Source organism: Narcine bancroftii, chromosome 2 (genome assembly GCF_036971445.1).
Source record: "Narcine bancroftii isolate sNarBan1 chromosome 2, sNarBan1.hap1, whole genome shotgun sequence".
Taxonomy (NCBI): Eukaryota; Metazoa; Chordata; class Chondrichthyes; order Torpediniformes; family Narcinidae; genus Narcine; species Narcine bancroftii.
In genome coordinates this window covers 317099710-317120674 of record NC_091470.1, presented here as the reverse complement: position 1 = coordinate 317120674, position 20965 = coordinate 317099710, and the positions used below count along the sequence as shown (strand labels likewise).

The 20965-nt window shown below is 42.6% G+C and overlaps 1 protein-coding gene and 1 long non-coding RNA gene across 15 annotated transcripts in view; one reads left to right on the top strand and one right to left on the bottom strand.

The window, feature by feature from the left end:
• The window catches only part of dlgap1a (discs, large (Drosophila) homolog-associated protein 1a), a 615703-nt gene that overhangs the window by 488132 nt on the left and 106606 nt on the right, over positions 1-20965 (top strand). The window lies entirely within an intron of this gene.
• Positions 1-20965, bottom strand: part of LOC138755566 (uncharacterized) — a 109562-nt gene that overhangs the window by 78194 nt on the left and 10403 nt on the right. The window contains exon 2 of the long non-coding RNA XR_011352395.1: positions 941-1138. This is a non-coding gene — a long non-coding RNA (uncharacterized lncRNA). The remainder of the gene's footprint in view (positions 1-940; positions 1139-20965) is intronic.

Sequence of the window (20965 nt, the reverse complement as noted above, 5' to 3'; positions counted from 1 at the left end):
TAATCGTGCTGAGAAACAAGGCCAAGTGTGATTTTATTGATTCTGCAAGAACAAAAAGATGAATGGCTTAGGCCTTCTATGTTCTTATTATAGTTTCTTGACCATAACTTTGGCTCAGTAAAAGCAATTATTGCCTCAAGGTTTCTTTTGACTTGCTTTGTTCATTGAAAATTTCAAAGACAGGATTCCCTTGTCCTTATCTACCACCCCACCAGCCTCCACATCCAACATATCCTCTGCATTTCTGCCCACCTCTGCATCTTCTTTCTTCATGATTCCCACCACTAGACACATTCCCCTCTCCTCCCTCTCTGCAATCCACAGGGACCGCTCCCTCTGTAACTCCGTTGTCCACACCTCCCTCCCTACCAATCGTCGTCCCCTTGGCACCTACCCCTGTGACTGCAGGAGATGCTCCACTTGTGCCCTTGTATCCTCCCTCACCAACATTTGGGGCCCCAAACAGTCCTTCCAAGCAAAGCAATATTTTACTTGTGAATCTGCAGAGCACCTAGTGTTCCCATTGTGGTCTCCTCTGCAACAGAAAGACTGGGCACAGACTGAGAGATTGCTTTGTGGAGCACTTCAGCTCTGTCCGCTGCAAGAACTTGGATCTATCAGTGGCTACTGTTACGAGCCCAAAACCAGCACCAATAGACATTCACAAAGACAAGTGGTTTTCAAAACAAAAGTTATTTTTAATCAACTTCAAACATGAAAATAGAATCAAACATTAACTTAACTCTATACTTAACTAACCAAAATTAACCCCCTTCTAATTCTAAGTGCACGTGTATGCAATGTGTGTGTAAATTCAATAAAAGTTCTTTGGTTCACAGTTCAATCTCACTTCTCCTTCTTCCAAGTTCTCTGGTTGCAAGCAATCACCGTACTATGCACAGAATTTAACATGTATAAAGCTTGAAAGGTAAATGTTTACCGCTCAGGAAGGTTCTTGTAGGGTTTGCAGAGAAATATTTGTTGCTCCAGGATTTCCACAACTGAGGTACCACCACTAGATTTTCACAGTTGGCTGGTTAGTGCAAAAAATTTGCTGTGTCAGTAATAAAGAAGGATCTTGATGGTCCTGGAGTAACGTTATGGTCAGGTTAGTATGGGGAGGTTCCGGAGCCAATTTCTGTTGGGGTAAAATGAACATTTTAGCATTCAGCATTTCAAGAGTCAGTTTATTATCATGCAATAAAACAAGTGTCATACGACACAAAATTTCCTTTTTTTTAACCTAGAGGTACCAGGCTTCAGGCTTCTGTACCTTCTGCCTAAAGATAGCAGTGAGAACAGAGTGCAGGCAGGGTAATAGGGTCTTTTATGATTTTTCGCTGCCGCCTAGAAGCTCTGGATAAGTTGTCTTCGTTTTTTTTTGTTTTTTTTACAGTCTATTTGGATTAAGCAAGAAATTATTACAAACTATACTTGTACAGATTTAATTGCCAAATAGATATAAAGTTGCATTGGCTTTTAGATTTCACATATTTTCAACCACTTCATCACATAACTTCAAAATACTGTTGACGGTAAATTTGTCCGCATGAAGGGGATTTCAGCCTCAACATTAGTGAAGTGGTCTACCAGGAAAATGTTCAAGGCAAATCAGTGCTGTGGTTTATTCATGGGTGAAGAATTTTAACTCTAGGAAGTGAATCCAAATCACTGTTTGATGGCACCGAGCGCATAGACAAGTCAATATTGATTGGTTGCATGGACTTTTTATAAAGTTCTTGTATATTAATTATGTTGAGGTTTCTAAGGGATCAAAGCAGTGTTGTTGATAAATATAGGAACCAATTCATTTTATTTACTGTTGTTGATTGGTGCACTGTAGTGAAATGAACTCTAAAATATGTTTTTTTAGATAAATAGCATGTTGCTGCACTGCTTAAGATGACAGGCAGACACAGCTGACTTTTTCTTTCCACAGATTCTGAGCCTGATTGATCATGACAGCTGAAGGTAAACCCAAGTGCACTGCAGTCATTCCCTGTAGCCCACAAAGGAATTCTATGTCAGACTTGGTGTCTCCCAAATTAATACTGCAAGATAATGCAAACTACTATAAGGATGCCTGTTATTTGCAACTACCAGTGGAACTTTTGACTGTGCCTCTTAAATGGGGTGCAGGGCACTAACGGACACCAGAGAGGTCGATGTTAATGCCATTCGGTTGGAGGGTGCCCAGATGGAAGATGAGGTGTTTCTCCTACTTGCGAGTGGTCTCACTCCGGCAGTGCGTGAGACTGTGCACAAACATGACAGCAAGGGAATGAGGTGGGGAATTAAAGTTAGTGTTACTGGGAGATCCCTGTTATTGCAGGGACAGATGAAGCAATCTCCCAGTCTAGTCTCTCCGATATAAAGGAGACCACAGTGGGATGCAGTAGATGACCCCTGCAGATTCACAAGTGAAGTGTTGTTTCACTTGGGAGGATTGTTTGAGGCCCCAAATGGCAGGTAGAGGGAGTAGGTGTGGGCACAATTATAGGTCTTCCTGCAGTCATAGAGATAGTTACCAAGGGGGTGATTAATGGGAAGAGAGGAGTGGATGAGGCAATCACAGAGGGAGCGGTCCCTGCAGAAGGCAGAGATGGGAGTATGTGTCTGGAGGTGGGATCACATCGTAGGTGGCAGAAATGGCGGAGAATAATATGTTGGATATGGAGATTGGTGTAGTGGTAGGTGGGGGTGGAGGGGAGCCAGGCAGATGTGCAGGCCATGGAGAATATGCGGGTGAGGACGGAATTGATGGTGGTGGAGGGGAAGCCACATTGTTTGAAGGAGGACAGCTCTGATGATCTGACATTGAAGTCCTCATCCTCTATGCTGATGCGACAGAGACAGAGGAATTGAGAGAAAGGAATGGAATCCTTACAGGGGACAGGGTGTGAAGAGCTGCACTTGAAGTAGCTGTGGGAGTTGGTAGGTTTAGAAGATATCGGTTGAGTGTTTGTCTCCCAAGATTGAGACAGAGAGATCAAGAAAAGGGAGAGTATTGCTTGAGATGAACCAAGTGAATTTGAGGTCAGGCTAGAAGTTGGCAGCAAAGTGGATAAAATGATGAGTTCATCAGAGGTGCATGATGGCAGCATCAAAATAGTCGATGTAAAGGAGGAAGAGTTGAAGATCCTTGGCTGTGTAGACTTGCCACATGGGCTGTTCCATGTGGTAAACAAAGAGGTAGGTATAGCTGGGCCCCATGCGGGTATCCATGGCTACCCTTTTGACCTGGCAAAAGTAGGGTGAGTCAAAGGAGGTTATTGAGGGTGAGGACAAGTTCTGTCAGCTGGAGGAGGGCAGTAATTGAGGGGGTCAGTTCTCAAGAAAGAAACTAAGGGCTTTGAGGCCTTGGGGATGGAGGTGTTTAGGGGTTAGATGTCCATGGTAAAGACGAGGCGGTCGAGTTCAGGGAACTGGAAGTTGTTAAAGTAATGGAGACCATGCAAAATATTGTGGATGTAAGTGGAGAGGAGCTCGACCAGGCTGACAAAACAGTTGAAGAAAACAGATACCAGTTCTGTGGGGCAGGAGCACACAGAAACAATGGGTTTGTTGATCTTGGGTAGGAGGTAGAAACGGGAAGTATGGGGATGGGAAACAATGAGGTTGGAGGTCGTGTGAGGGAGATGACTGGAAGTGATGTGTTCAGAGATAGTGCATGATACACAGGTTTTATGAGTTTTGCTAGACCCTTTCCACCCTCCTCCGATGCCATTCTTCCCTTTTTGCCTGTCTTTTAATACAGATGCCTGTATTCTTGTCTGTTTCTTGTTCATACCTTGAGGAAGGGCTCAGGCCCTGAGACATTGATAGGAAATCTTTAACTCTTATGAACGCTGCGAGAGCTGCTGAGTTCCTCCAGCATTTCTGTGTTTTTACTTCAATCACAGGATCTGCAGATTTCTGTATTTCACTTCATAGTAAACTAGTCTCTTGTTCAGAGAAAGATAAATATTGCCTGAAGGTGTAGTGAATCTGCTTTTTCCAGCCCCAGCCTCCCTGCTGCATTGTCTTACCAGCTGTCACTAATTTGTCTCTAGTCCATCACTGCCGCTCCCCTCTCCCACTTCCATCTCATCCAGTGAACTGTAGAGAAGTGTTTATAAAACTCAGCCACTACTATTCTGTGTTAATTTATCTTAGATTGTCTGTTTGTTCTGTCATGACAAATAGGGACAGGAGTTCAGTTTTTATATTTTTTAAGCATATGCATGTAATTCCTTTTGAATTTTCTGTTTGAATGAGGGAGATTTGGAATTGGAATTTGGAAAGTATGACTTTCAACAGCAGAGGGAGCAATTGGAGCATCTATCTGAAGCAATGTCTCAAATGTTCTACAAAATCATTTCTGAATGGTTACACTTTACAATGGAAAGATAGAACTTCAGCTCTTAACGAATCCAAAGATTATCAACTAGTAAAAGTCATGATTTGTTCTTGAAATTTGCACAAATTATTTTTATAAGCAAGTTATCAATTGCTAAATCTAAGAAAACAATTGTTTGTGACAGCTGATAATTAGAGATTGGTCAAAATAACCCCTTTTGTGAGGATAAATATGGAGGCCACACATTCTTCAGGAAATAAGAATCAACTCTTGTATTTGATGTTTAAATGGGCACTGGAGTGTCTGCTGCCATTCACCTCACTAAACAATTTATGGGATAATCTCCTTCAGTGGAAACTACAAACATGAACGATGTGCCCTGAACAGCTGATGCTCCGCTGCATGTTTGGCCCTAAGGAAGTAAAGGAGATTTTTTTTTTGCCAGTTGCTTGAATTCCGAATAACGGGTTTGACTATATTCTATTAAAACTATATTGAACCTTGTCCAGGTTGCTCTGCAGAATTCTGACTCCAATATAGGAAGAAGAGCAGGAGAGGCAAAGCAGGCTTACAATGCTGATTCCAAAATGAGAAGCTATAAATATCTGAAAAGATTGAACAGTCTGAGTATTTTTTTCCCTTTCAGCTGGAGGAGGGCAGTAATTGAGGGGTCAGTTCTCAAGAAAGAAACTAAAGGCTTTGAGGCCTTGGGGATGGAGGTATTTAGGGATTAGATGTTCATGGTGAAGATGAGGGGTCGAGTTCAGGGAACTGGAAGTTGTTAAAGTAATGGAGAGCATGCAAAATATTGTGGATGTAAGTGGAGAGGAGCTCGACCAGGCTGACAAAACAGTTGAAGAAAACAGATACCAGTTCTGTGGGGCAGGAGCACACAGAAACAATGGGTTTGTTGATCTTGGGTAGGAGGTAGAAACCTATATCTAAAATTGTGAAAAGATTCAAAAGGATAAATATAAATATTCCTCAAACTGTAGACTTGTGCCTTGTCAATGGTAAAGAGGCTTTGGTTGGTTGGAAGTGAATCATCATTGAGAGATGTCTCATCCTTGTATCATAGTAATTGCTGGTTCGCTTAAGCATCTGGTTAATGATGAGCCTCAGGATACTAATAATAGGAGATTCTCTTGTTGAAGATGGTCATTGACTGGGAAATGTTAGCCATGAACTTTACTTGCTACTTCTCAGATTCATCCCTGAATGTTGTTTTGGTCCATGTAGGCTTGGAGTGCTTCATATTACATAGAAAATGGAAAAGTACAGCACAGGAACAGAACCTTTGGTCCATGATGTGCTGAACATGATGCCATTTTAAATGTCTTCTGCCTGCATATGACCCATATCGCTCCATACCCTGCATATTTATGCATGTATCTAGATGGATCAGGACAGCTGGAAGGTAGTCAAGGAGTCTGAAGAACGGTTATCCACTTTGGTAATACAAACCAGAGGGCAGATTACTATTTGAATGGCAATAGATTAAGAGATGGGGAAGTGCAGAGAGACCTAGGGGTACTTGTACATCAGTCTCTGAAGGGGAGCATGCAGGCGGTTAAAAAGGCAAATGGTATGTTGGCCTTCATATCAAGAGGGTTTGAGTCTAGGAACAAGGATACCTTACTGCAGCTGTACAGGGCCTTGGTGAGACCCCACCTGGAGTATTGTGTGCAGTTTTGGTCACCTTAACTAAGGAAGGATGTTCTTGCAATGGAGGGAGTGCAGAGGCTGATACCTGGAATGGCAGGAATGACTTATGAGGAAAGATTGCGCAAATTGGGGTTGTACTCCCTGGAGTTTAGAATATTGAGTGGGGATCTCATAGAGACCTATAAAATTCTGGCAGGTCTGGACAGAATGGATGCAGATGGGATGTTTCCAATGATGGGAAAATCCGGAACCCGGGGCCATGGTTTGAGGATAATGGGCAAACCATTTAGGACCGAGATGAGGAGGAATTTCTTGACCCAGAGGGTGGTGAATCTGTGGAATTCATTGCCACAGAGGGCAGTAGAGGCAGGTTCATTAAATATGTTTAAGAGGGAATTAGATCTATTTCTTCAGTATAAGGGTATTAAAGGTTACGGAGAGAAGTTGGGGACGGGGTACTGAACTTTAAGATCAGCCATGATCTTGTTGAATGGCGGAGCAGGCTTGAAGGGTCGAATGACCTACTCCTGCTCCTATCTTCTATGTTTCTATGGTTCTAGGACTTCTTCAAGTCAGCGGATTGGGCAGTGTTCAAGGACTCAGTTGAGGATCTGAATGATTACACCAGGGCAGTCACAGACTTTATCAAAACAGCTATGGATGAGTGTATCTCTACCAAATTGTTCAGGATTTTCCCCAACCAGAAGCCCTGGATAAACAATGAAATCCAGATCTTGCTGAGAGCAAGATCACAGACATTTAAGTCTGAAGATCCAGACCAATATAGAAGGAGCAGGTATGACCTACAAAAATCTATCTCCTGGGTGAAGTGGAGATTCTGGATAAAAATGGAAATGACAAGGGACACCTAACAGCTGTGACAAGGCCTAAATGCCATATCTGCTACAAAACCAAATCCAGTGACGTAGCAGACAACAAAGCTTTGCTCCCAGAGGAACTCAATGCCTTCTACACCCAATTTGAAGACAGTAACAGTGAAGGACCACCCCTCCATACACCCACATCCTCTGATGGTCCTATCCTGTCTGTATCTGAGGGTGACAGGCATGCTGTCTTCAGGAGAGTGAATAATGCGTGAACAGCATCCAGCCCAAATGGAGTACTTGGCTGAGTATTAAAAATCTGTGCTGACTAACTTACCAACATGCAAGTAGTCACCGACTTACAATTGCATTCTGTTTGGACCGACCGGTCATATCTCAAAATGCACGCAAGTCAGAAATTCACTGTATCCGTTGTATCGTTCATCAATTACAACATGGCAGCCACCAAGGCCAGCTCTTGCGAGAGGTTGGCTACCCCTGCCATAGGCACTATTTTCCATTGATAGGCCCATACTTTCACCCCAAAAATGTAATTTTTATATTTACACATTTTTTCCTAATTTAAAAAAAATCGATAGTTTGTACAGATGGCTGTAATTTGCATAGGTTGTAAGTCAGGGACTACCTGTGTTCACGGATATCTTCAATGACTCAGTCTAGCAGGGTGTGGTATCAATCTGTTTCAAACAGGCGTCAATCATACCAATACCCAAGAAGAACCTGCCTTAATGACTATCAACTACTAGCGCTTAAGTCAACAGTGATCAAGTGTTTCAAAAGGCTGGTGTTGAAGCATATCAGCTCCTGACTGAGCAGTGACATGGATACCTTCCAGTTCACCTAACATAGCAACAGGTTTACATGGATGCCACCTCACTGTCTTTACACAAAGCCGTGGAACACCTGGACAGTGAAGATGCATTCATCAGGATGTTCTTTATCGGCTACAGTTCGGCATTTAACACCACCTCAAAACTGATCAGCCAAATTCCAAGACCTGGGAGTTAACACCCCACTCTGTAACTGGATCACAGATTTCCTCACCTCCAGACCACAATCAGTGAGGATTGGTAAGAATATCACAATCTCCATCAGAACTGAAGCACCATAGAGCTACGTTCGTAGCCCCCCCATGACTGTGTGGCTCAGTATGACAATAACACAATCTATAAATTTGCTGATGATGTCATGTTAGTGGGTTGTATAAAAGATGGAGATGAGTCGGCAGACAGGATGGAAATTGAAAACTTGGCTGAATGGTGCTCCAGCAACAACCTTGCACTCAATGTCACCATAACTATGGAACTGATCGTTGACTTCAGGAAGGGAAAACCAGAGGTATACAATCTAGTGATCACTGGGGGATCAGAGGCTGAGAAGATGACCAAATTTAAGTTCTTGGGAATCACTTTCTCAGAGGATCTTTCCTGGACCCACCACACTAATGGCATAGTGAAGAAAGCACACTAGCGCCTCTACTTCCTCAAGAGTTTGCAGAGGTTTGGTACGACACCAGAAACCCTGGCAAATTTCTACAGATGTATGGTAGAAGGTGTGCTGACCAGCTGCATCATGGTTTGGTATGGGGGTACCAATACCCCTGAGTGTAAAGCCCTGCAAAAGGTAGTGGACACAGCCCAGGACATCACAGGCAAAATCCTTCCCACCATCGAGAACATCGATGGGGAACACTGCCATTGGAGAGCAGCAGCAATCATGAAGGATCCACACCACCCAGCACACGCTCTGTTCTTGCTGCTGCCATCAGGAAAGAGGTATAGCCGCCACAAGACTCACAAATCAAGGACTCATTTAAGGACTCTTACATGTGCACTTTATCATTTTTTAAAAATTCTCTCTGTATCGCACAATTATCTGTTTACAATTCTGTCTGAGTGGCACAGTTGGCATAGCAGTTAGTCCAGTGACTTTACAATGCCAAGAATCGGGACTGGGGTTCAAATCCTGTGCTGTCTGTAAGGAGTTTGTACATTCTCTCCGTGTCTGCACAGGTTTTCCCTGGGGGCTCCGGTTTCCTCACACCGTTTGAAACATACATGTAGGCTAATTGGGTGTAAATAGGGCGGCAGGGACTTGTGGGTCAAAATGGCCTGTTACCGTGCCATATGTCTAATTTTTAAAAAATTCTTTATTTGTTTACATGTATACACTGTGAACACTTTTTTTGGAGTACCAATAAATGGTAATTCTGCCTCGCCTGCAGGAAAAGAATCTGTGGTATGTGATGTCATGTGTGTACTCTGACAATAAACCTGAAATCTAAATCTGAAACCTCTTAAATGTTTCTATCACGTCTGCTTCTGCCACTACCCTTGGCAGACCATTCCAGGCACCTACCACTCACACCCCCTTTAAACATTCCCCCTCACCTTAAATTGCCCTGGGAAAGAGATTTTTTACTATCTACCACACCACACCTTTCATGAAATTTCAGCAGGCTTTCTCTCAATCTCTAATGTTCCAGAGAAAACAACCAAAGTTTGACCAATCTCTCGTTAGAGCTCATACCTATTAATTCAGACAGAATCGTAAATCTAAATTTAAATGTAGACATACGGCACGGTATAGGCCATTTCAGCCCACAAGCTTGTGCCGCCCATTTAACCTACACCCTGATATGTTTTGGATGGTGGACGGAAACTGGAGCTCCTGGGAAAACCCATGCAGACATGGAGAGAACATACAAATTCCTTAGTCAGTGCAGGATTCAAACCACAGTCCCAATCGCTGCCTTTGCACTAACCACTACGTTAATTGTGCCACCCCAAATCTTTTCTGTAATGGGACAACCATAATTGCACACAATATGTAATTGTAACATGACTTCCTTACTCTTATAGTCAATTCCTCAACCATTGAAGAAGTGAGCATGCCATATACCTTGGGTTCATTGAATATGTCAACACAGAAATAGACTCTTCAGCCCATATGGTCCATGCTGAACTATATATTTCTCTTGGTCCATCGACCTGGCCCGGACCATAGCCATCTATACCCCTCCTATCCATAAACCTATCCAATCTTCCCTGAAATCAAACCCATGTCCATGCCTCTGCTGGTAGCTCATTCATCTCACTCTCCACTGTCTGAGTGAAGAAGTTCCCTCTAATGTTCCCCTTAAATATCCATACTCCTATCCATATTCCTTACATTTTTGTATACCTTTATCAAATCTTCTCTCATTCTTTGACACTCCAGGGAATAAAGTCCTAACTGATTCAACATTTCCTTATAACTCAACTCTTCAAGACCTGGTAGCATCTTTGTTTACCATCCATCCTCTTTCCAAAGCTTTCTACTTCTGTGGCCATTTTCAAGGATCTGTGTACTTGGATCCCCAGATTCCTCTGAACTCAAATGCTGTACAATGCTGCATCAAAGGGTGATGCCATTAAATCCCTTGGATTTGACCTCCCAGATTGTAACACCTTGCTCAGGTAAAACTCCATCTGTTATTTCTCTGTTCATATCTGTAACTGATCTCTATCCTGCTGTACCCTTTGATAGCTTTCTACAACTCTGCCAATCTTTGTGTCAGCTGCAAATTTATTAACCCCCGCATTATATGTATTAAGGGCACCAGCACTGATTCCTGCTGGTCACATATTTTCACAGATCTTCCACTGTCTTCTATAGGCAAACCAATCTGAATCCAAGCTAACCCTCTGGATCAGCATACCTTTACTAAGGTATATGTTGACAACATCTACTTACCCTTCCTCAACAACCACCTTTGGTACATCTTCATAAAACTCACTCAGAATTGGAAGATGTTACCTGTCTCACACAAAGCTGCGATGATTGTCCAAAATCTGATCTTGTCTTTACAAATCCACATAATTCCTATCCCTAAGTATTTTCTGCAATATTTTCCTTCCCATTAACATAAGGCTCACTATCCTATAATTTCCTGGATTATCTCTACTTCCCTTTTTTTAAAATTTTGGAGATGCACCTCCGTAACAGGGGCCTTTTAGCCCTTGAGTCTGTGCTGCCCTAATTATACCCATGTGACCAATCAACCTACCAATCCAATGTTTCTCTGGAAAGTGGGAGGAAACGTGCAGTCACTGAGAGAACATACAAAATCCTTAAAGAATGGTACTGGATTCAAACCAGTATTGCTGGCACTGTAATAGCAATGTGGTAACCACTAGGCTACCCTGCTGCCTCTTGAACAGGGTAATAATATTGGCTACTCTTCATTCCTCAGGGACCTAGCCTATTGCCATTGATGATACAAAAATCTTCATCAAGGCCCCAGCAATATTCTCTCTTGCCTCTTTCTATCGCTTGATTAGGCCCTGGGGACTTGGTCAACTTCAGTGGACCTAGCATTATCCCCATCCTGATCTCAAAGTGCCACACTGCTCTCATTATCCTCTATGTTCTTCTCCGTGATGGATATCAATGCAAGGTACCCAATCCTCTGACTCTAAGCATACATTTTCTGTAAAGTGGCAAATGCAATTGAATGATTTCTGATCTACTGAAGGAAGGAAGTTGGATCAAGAAGCTCAGCTGGGGGGAAAAAAAAAACAACCTGTTTCAAGACTTCTGTGGTGGTGGGATTTCAGAAAGAAACCAAGATGATTCTCCCATTCTGATATTTTGGCCAAAGCTAGTTGCAAAAACCTCAGTCCAGTATTTGGCACTCAGTCTCTAACCCTGGTATAGTTAAGGATGTGGATGCTTATGGAATCTTCTCATTCCATTAGTTGTTTAATTGTTCACCAAAATTCATATCCAGACATGACAAAAATGCACAACTTGAACTTTGTCAGCTAAAATGAAAATAACCTGAAAGATTTTATAGAATACAATCCTGTTCTTGCTGATGGTTCACAATGTCTCTTAGATACTCAATTTTTTGTTGTAAAATCTGTTCTAGATCTATCCTATTTAACAATAGAGTAATGCCACACAACACAATGATTATTTGTCAGAAGTGTGCTTCCATAGGTCTGTACAATCGTTCTCTCCAACTATTGCTGTGATAGACAAAATTATCTGTTCTTGGTTGATTGGTGGGGGTGAGGTTGATTATGTTCACTTCTTGTGTTGGTTCACTCACCTCCTGCGGGAGGCTCTGTTGTGTTTTTAGGTGAAATGGATAAGTATCCACACAAAATTATGATGGGTATAGATAGAGTAAATGGAAGTAGGCTTTATCCACTGAGGTTAAGTGAGAGACAAACTAGTGGATGTGTGAAAGTGGAGTTTTAGGGGGAAAATTGGGGGGAATTTCTTCATACAGAGAGTGATGGTAGGATGGAACGAGCTACCAGGTGAAGTGTTAAAGGCAGGTTTAATTTTAACATTTAAGAAAAAATTGAACAGGTACATGGATGGGGGGAATATGGACCTGTTGCAGGTTAGTGGGACGAGCCAGAACAATTGTTTGGCACAAACTAGAAGGGCTGAAGGGCCTGTTTTCTGTGCTGTAAAGTTCTATGATTTCTAAGTACTGATAAAATATGTGAGGGAGAATTTGAATATGTAATTTTGGTCATTTCTAATCTGATTGCTTGGCCACCAATTCATCTGAAAGCTTGCTGTACGGAAATATGAAGTATAAATCAATCTTTGAAATCATGAGATGCTTCATCTTAAAAAATGGCTGTAGTCAGTGATATCCCCCAATAAACCAACACACATAGAACATCAAACACTCAGTGCAGGCCTTTGTCCCTTGATGATGTATATTCCTTACACTAAGCCCTTCCTACCTCATAACCCTCTTTTTTTCTTTCATCCTTGTGCCTAAGAGTCTCTTAAATATCCCTAATGTTTCAGCATCCATCACCACCCCTGGCAAGACCTTCCAGGCACCCATAACTCTCTATTTAAAAAAAAAACTTGCCCCTATGTCTCCCCTAAACTTTCCTCCCTTCACTTTGTGCAGATGCCCTCTGGTGTTTGCCACTCCTACTCTGGGCTGTCTACCTTACCCTATTACTAATCCTAAAGCTTTGGAAGGAAATCTTTATCTTTGAGCAACTAGGCTCACAATATATGAGACTTTTCGAGAACCAGCGTAGCCTCTGAAACTCAATGGAGCAAATATTTTTCTCTAGCATTGTTTTATTTTTATGGTGCCAGGTATCTTCTGGTATCTCCAGGTATCTTCAGGTATCTTCCGGTGGCTGCATGTATGCCAGTGGAACCTGTCAGCATAAAGTACTTCCATTCATATTTGCTATGTAAATACTTTTAAGGATATATTTTTAGCTTCTAAACAATTTTTTCGCAGGCTTCTGGTGAATTAATAGGAAGTGGTATTTAAATGTACAGGTTACAGAATATATAAGCAACAGACAGATTATGACAGAGCATTGCTTCTGTAGTAGCTCTCATAAAGGGAATGTTAAAAGTTCTGCTGCATCGTGATGTTTGATCCAAAGCTGTGAATTTATTTCAATTATCCATTTCTATGACTATTGGAAATCAAGCCAGAAATACTTATCTTGCTATTTTGAAAAAGTTTGACCTTGCATACTTTCTACTTGGACAGCACAATAATGTTTCATTGTTTTATCGCAAAGACGACAAGATTCGAATTGTTTATTGTCAAGTCTACTGAGATGCAGTGAAAAGATTTGCTTTGTGTGCTATACAGGCAAATAGATTTGTAGTTAAGTAAAGCAGACAGTGCCATTATGAATCTAAAGGGCACTGTGCAGAGTTGTCAAACAAGAGGGCAGTTAAAACAGCGCAAAGGTACTTTTTTTTTTAGTGATGTCCATTTAAGAGTGAAAACAGCAGGAAAGAAACTGCCGTTGAATTGGAGGTTGGTTTTTCCATCTCACTCTTCTGCCTGACAAAAGTTGAGGGGGGAAGAGAGTGTGATCGGGGCATGATGGCTCTTTTAATATGTTGTTGACTGTCCTGAGATGAATGCAGCTATAGATTGAGTTGATGACTGGAAGGTTCAATTAGCTGGTGGCCTGAGCTGCGTTAACAACTCTCTGCAATCACTTGTAGTCTTGGTCAGAGCATCTGCTGCAACAATTGTAGTCTGACTACTGACTCTACTGAGACAAAAACCTTTTACATTATTGTGAAAATCAAAACAACATCTGATACAGGAATCTAAATTATCCTAGAAAATGCTAGAATCATCCAGCAGGTCAGTTTCAAACTATGGAGTGAAAAAGAGATCCAGTCCTCATTGAGGGCTCAGTAGTGGAGAGGGTCAAGACTTCAAATTCCTGGGTGCCAACATCTCTGAGGATCTGTCCTGGAGCCTCCACGTTGATGCAATCACAAAGAAGGCTCGCCAGCGGCTATACTTTGTGAGGTGCCTGAGGTGATTCAGTATGTCACCAAAGACTCTCGGAAACTTCTGCAGGTGTACCATGAAGAGTACTCTGGCTAGTTGCATCACTGCTTGTTATGGAGGTGCCAACTCTCAGGACAAGAATAAACTCCAGAGGGTTGTTAACTCAGCCTGCAACATCACAGGCACCAGACTTCTGTCCTCAAAGACCCCCACCAACAACTGCTACCACTGGGGAAAAAGATATGAGTCTAAAGATGACCAGTCAGTGCCATCAGATTCCTGAATAACCGTGCACCATTATTTTAATTTTTTTTATAGTACTGTTGTAAGATGGTTATAATATAAATGTTTGCACTATGAAGCTTTAGCAAAACTCAAAATTTCATGACTTTTTCATGACAATTCTGATTCTTACACGTGCATGCGCACACACACACACATTATTAAGCACACTTACATACACACACAGTATTATAAATGCACACACGCAGAATTACACACCCACACAGTATTAAGCACACTTACACAGTATTACACACACAGTATTAAACACTCTTACACAGTATTACACACACAGTATTAAACACTCTTACACGGTATTACACACACAGTATTAAACACTCTTACACGGTATTACACACACAGTATTAAACACTCTTACACGGTATTACACACACAGTATTAAACACTCTTACATGGTATTATACACACACAGTATTAAACACTCTTACACGGTATTATACACACACAGTATTAAACACTCTTACACGGTATTATACACACACAGTATTAAACACTCTTACACGGTATTACACACACAGTATTAAACACTCTTACACGGTATTACACACACAGTATTAAACACTCTTACACGGTATTACACACACAGTATTAAACACTCTTACACGGTATTACACACACAGTATTAAACACTCTTACACGGTATTACACACACAGTATTAAGCACACTTACATACACGGTATTACACACACAGTGTTAAGCACACTTACATACACGGTATTACACACACAGTGTTAAGCACACTTACATACACGGTATTACACACACAGTGTTAAGCACACTTACATACACGGTATTACACACAGTATTTTACATGCACACAGTATTACACACACGGTATTTTACACACTGTTTTGCGCATGTGCCCACTTGTGCGCACGTGCACACACACATATAAATATTAATATTCTTTATAAACCGTAAAGTCACTGAGAGTTGTTTTAGCAGCCATTCAGTAATCTTACTGCTCATTGTAGGAAGCTGTTCCTCAGTCTGGTGGTTTTGGATCTGATATTTCTGTATCATTTTACCATTGGGAGTACCTGTAGCTGGAAATTGCTGTGTGTGGGCTGGTAGGGGTCCTCACAAATTTTGTGAGCCGTCTTTAAACAGCGATCCCTGTAAATCACATTAATGGGATGGAGAGCGACCCCAATGATCCTCTCTGCTGTTTTTTTTTTAATGGTCCTGTGGATTGACCTCCAATCTGATGCTCTACAGGTGTGATGCAGCCGATCAGGATGCTCTCAATAGAGTTCCTGTAGAAAGTTGACAGAATATGTCTGGTAGCCTTGCTCACTTCATCCTTCTCATAAAGTGCAGAAAGGCTGTTGCTTCTTCCTGACAGGCGAGGAGATGCTATGTGTCCAGGATAGGTTACTGCTTTCGTGGACTCCAAGGAACTTTGGGCTCTCCACTCTCTTGACTTTTCCCCTTTGAGGATCAGGTTGTTTTTTTTATGCACCATTTCCCATGATTTTTCACCTCTTCTCTGTAATTCATTGTTGTTGCTGATGCCAACTACTGTCATGTCATCTGCAAACTTGGCCGACAAGGCCTGTTTCCGTGCTGTAAACGGTTATATGATAACTCTATTGGAGCTGGACCTGGCTTTGTAGTCGTGGGTTAATAGTGTGAACAGGCGTGGACTTAGTACGCAGCCCTGAGGTGCACCAGTGCTCAGCGTGACGCTGCTCAACATTCTGCTGCCCACCTAGCGAGGTGAAGTGATGCTTCGACTGGGAAATGCTCCCAAATTTATTTCAAGAATGTACTCAGTAATCCCAGATGAAAGCCCTAAGCAGGGACTACACAGATCAAGAGAGAGATGGGAGTCAGACCTGGGCATCACAATTAATGAGAGATGCTGGTCGGACTGCTGTAGAGACAATGTGACAACATTGATGAACTAGATGCCAGACTGGTTAACAGCAGTTAACTTTGCCACCGAAAGAGAGAACACCCTAGATCGAGTGTACACCACCATCATATCCTGATCTCCCAGCAAACGGACATTGTTTTTCCAGTGGCTGGGGTTAGCAGGACCAAGTATCCAAGGTGGGGCACAAGGGGCAATCTTGTACGCACCTGGGATGTTGGTGTACACTCGATCTAGAGTGTTCTCTCTTCCGGTGGCAAAGTTAACATGCTGTTGACACTGTGGTAGAACAGTTTTCAGGTTGGCATGGCTGAAATTGCCTGCTACGATAATGGTTCAGTCGAGGTGAGACATCTGAGCTTCGTAGATGGAACTATAAAGCTCCTTTATTACTTCACCCTCGTGCCGAAGGTGGAACATAAACGACAGCAGACTGCGTGGCCATGAATTCCCTGGACAGGTAGAAGGGTCTGCACTTCACCATCAGGTACTCTATCTTTGCTGAGCGGAAGGTCTTTGTAGAATTAGTGTAAGTAGGTGCTTGATAGTCAGTGTAGAATGGCCTGTTTCTGTGCTGTACAATTCTATTGCAATTTTTTTCCTGCCTAAAAGTTTTTTTTTCAAAAAAGCATTTATATAATGGATAGATGGAATTGTGCCAGTCTAATGAGAAGCTTCAGGGGCATGGCATTCAAGAGTATGTACATTCTGTAATGTACAAGATAAATGTGTAAATTTTATTATGCCCATTGGATTTGGCAATCCTAGTTCTTGTACATTAAAATCCCTGTTAACTGGAATTCAAGAAACCAGCAAAAAAAATCGAGGAAATAAATAAGAATAAATAAAAATTTAAATCAAAGTTTAAAATGGTAGAAGTAAATGTTCTCCGAAGCAACACACAAACCCTTGGTGAAGATGGGAGCAAACATTCAGCCAGCAGTGCGCCCAGGTCGTGCCCCTCCCGCAGCAGCTGTTTGAATAAAATTTGATTAAAATTGTGTTTGAATAAAATGACATTGCCTTGGATGAAGAGCCAGCCGATGCCACTCGCCCTGGAGTGACTCTCCAAAAGTGTCTCCCCATCCTTGCCTAGTAAGAGTCTTTATCTTTACTAATACCTGTAATAAGTATGTTAGTAAGGCTTTATCTTTAAAATTAGGGAAGGGGGATTAATTGTGATGGAGGCATGGTTAGCGCAACGCTGTTGCAGCAACTGTGAAAGGGGTTCAAATTTAAAATTGAATTTTGTCAGGTACGGGAATTACCTGATTAAAGTGAACTTTACATAATTAAGGACGACAAAACTGATCTTTTTTCCCCAAATTACTTTACATTTTGCACTGTCTTTTGTCTTTTAAACTGTTTGTTCTTAATGCTGATGTATTAGTTAGGTACTGCAAGAGTGAGACTCAAGCAACCAGAAAATTTGTATATCCAGTATCTACCAATCCCCATAGGTGCCAGATAAGGTGGGGGTTACTGTGTTTGAAAATTGCCTCCTGAAATTTTTCTCCATGATATAATGGGAGCTCTCAAAGCAAAGGTTCACAAAAGGGAGCATTGCTTGAACTGCTGGGTTTACTTTGACACGTATTTGCCTTTGAGAAATAGGGGAGTGAGGACGTGGCCGTAGCAAACTACAGGGGAATCACGTTGCTCTCCATTGCAGGCAAAATCTTCGCTAGGATTCTACTAAATAGAATAATACCTAGTGTCGCTGAGAATATTCTCCCAGAATCACAGTGCGGCTTTCGCGCAAACAGAGGAACCACTGACATGGTCTTTGCCCTCAGACAGCTCCAAGAAAAGTGCAGAGAACAAAACAAAGGACTCTACATCACCTTTGTTGACCTCACCAAAGCCTTCGACACCGTGAGCAGGAAAGGGCTTTGGCAAATACTAGAGCGCATCGGATGTCCCCCAAAGTTCCTCAACATGATTATCCAACTGCACGAAAACCAACAAGGTCGGGTCAGATACAGCAATGAGCTCTCTGAACCCTTCTCCATTAACAATGGCGTGAAGCAAGGCTGTGTTCTCGCACCAACCCTCTTTTCAATCTTCTTCAGCATGATGCTGAACCAAGCCATGAAAGACCCCAACAATGAAGACGCTGTTTACATCCGGTACCGCACGGATGGCAGTCTCTTCAATCTGAGGCGCCTGCAAGCTCACACCAAGACACAAGAGAAACTTGTCCGTGAACTACTCTTTGCAGATGATGCCGCTTTAGTTGCCCATTCAGAGCCAGCTCTTCAGCGCTTGACGTCCTGCTTTGCGGAAACTGCCAAAATGTTTGGCCTGGAAGTCAGCCTGAAGAAAACTGAGGTCCTCCATCAGCCAGCTCCCCACCATGACTACCAGCCCCCCCACATCTCCATCGGGCACACAAAACTCAAAACGGTCAACCAGTTTACCTATCTCGGCTGCACCATTTCATCAGATGCAAGGATCGACAATGAGATAGACAACAGACTCGCCAAGGCAAATAGCGCCTTTGGAAGACTACACAAAAGAGTCTGGAAAAACAACCAACTGAAAAACCTCACAAAGATAAGCGTATACAGAGCCGTTGTCATACCCACACTCCTGTTCGGCTCCGAATCATGGGTCCTCTACCGGCACCACCTACGGCTCCTAGAACGCTTCCACCAGCGTTGTCTCCGCTCCATCCTCAACATCCATTGGAGCGCTCACACCCCTAACGTCGAGGTACTCGAGATGGCAGAGGTCGACAGCATCGAGTCCACGCTGCTGAAGATCCAGCTGCGCTGGATGGGTCACGTCTCCAGAATGGAGGACCATCGCCTTCCCAAGATCGTATTATATGGCGAGCTCTCCACTGGCCACCGTGACAGAGGTGCACCAAAGAAAAGGTACAAGGACTGCCTAAAGAAATCTCTTGGTGCCTGCCACATTGACCACCGCCAGTGGGCTGATAACGCCTCAAACCGTGCATCTTGGCGCCTCACAGTTTGGCGGGCAGCAGCCTCCTTTGAAGAAGACCGCAGAGCCCACCTCACTGACAAAAGGCAAAGGAGGAAAAACCCAACACCCAACCCCAACCAACCAATTTTCCCTTGCAACCGCTGCAATCGTGTCTGCCTGTCCCGCATCGGACTGGTCAGCCACAAACGAGCCTGCAGCTGACGTGGACTTTTTACCCCCTCCATAAATCTTCGTCCGCGAAGCCAAGCCAAAGAAAAGAAGATTTGCCTTTGAGAAATAGGGGAGTGAGGACGTGGCCGTAGGTACTCTCTACCTTCATTGGTCGATGGGTTATTCACTTTCAAAGATGGGCATCCAGGAAGCACTGAGGAACCATTTTCCCGCCCCAGACTTCTCACCCCAGGAAAAAAAGATACAAATTTGATGGAAGGAACAGCAGTCCAGCCTGTTGAAATTTTCACTACAGGATTCTGTGGTATTAAGTTAGGTAGATTTGAGCCTTTCATAGTATGGCAGAAAGCACATGTAACATAAATTATGTGATCTATGTAGATCAACATCATCCAAATGCACCCAGCTTAATTCTTGTGTTGGTCACAAATGAATTTGGGAAGTGCATTATGCAACCATGGAATGAATACCCTACAGCCTTTAGCTTTTAAAACTGAAATGAAATTTTACCTTGGAGAGCAAAGACTTATATGTTACACAATAGAATTTGTAGCTCATTGGTTTTCAAGACCTGAAAAAGTTCCAGAACACTTTATCAAAAGAAATACCTTTTGGTATAGTCGCTGTACAGGGTGTTAAATCTTGTACTTTAATGCATTAAATTACTAATCATAAAATCAAGTTGCGACTAGAGTGTGAGATGGAAATTGTTTTTGCTGTATTAATAATGTAGCCTAAGCAAGGGTCAAATAATGTGATTTTTGGAACAAGAATGTAGAAGTGACATAAGTGATAGTTAAAAAACATTTAATTAACTGGTAAATTAAGCATCCTTATGAAAGGCAAATGGATCTAACCTCATCAGATGAATAATAAACAAAGGAAGCGGTGGAACGAGAGCTTCCACAGCAAGCTCATCGCAAAAGGTTATCACCGATAACTTATTACTGACAGTATTTAAGATTCACAGAGTAATACCAGCACAGACTAATCCTTTGAACCTTTGCATCTCTTCTAACTATCCGTACTATAACTACTTGCCTGGATAATTCCATATTCCTCTGTACCTTCCATATTTATGCACCTGTCAAGATGCTTCTTGCATCTTATTGCTGTTTTTTTTAAATAGCAGCGTTGCCAGAGCTGCTGTGACGTCACTGCTGCTGGTTCCAACCGTGGAGAGCAGAGACACAGTGTTGTTCTGAATGGTTCCACCATCCACTCCTAATGCCGGCAGCTCCGTACAGGTTTTAAATGGCCTGTTGAAGGAGCCATTGGTGTTTCTCAGTAAAATTCTGCAACCACAGAGGCTGGTGCCCAAGATGCCAGCGCCTGTGCTCGGCAGTGCCCATGAGGGGTTGCAGACTCGGGGGAACAGCAGACAGGTGCAAGGCACCAGAAATAGAAATATTGTTGAGAGGGAGAAGCAGAGGAGGGAGGGAAGATGACCATGGCAGCGAACCAGCAAGGGCTCAGCAGCTAAGGGACCCACACAGATTGCAGGCTCCTG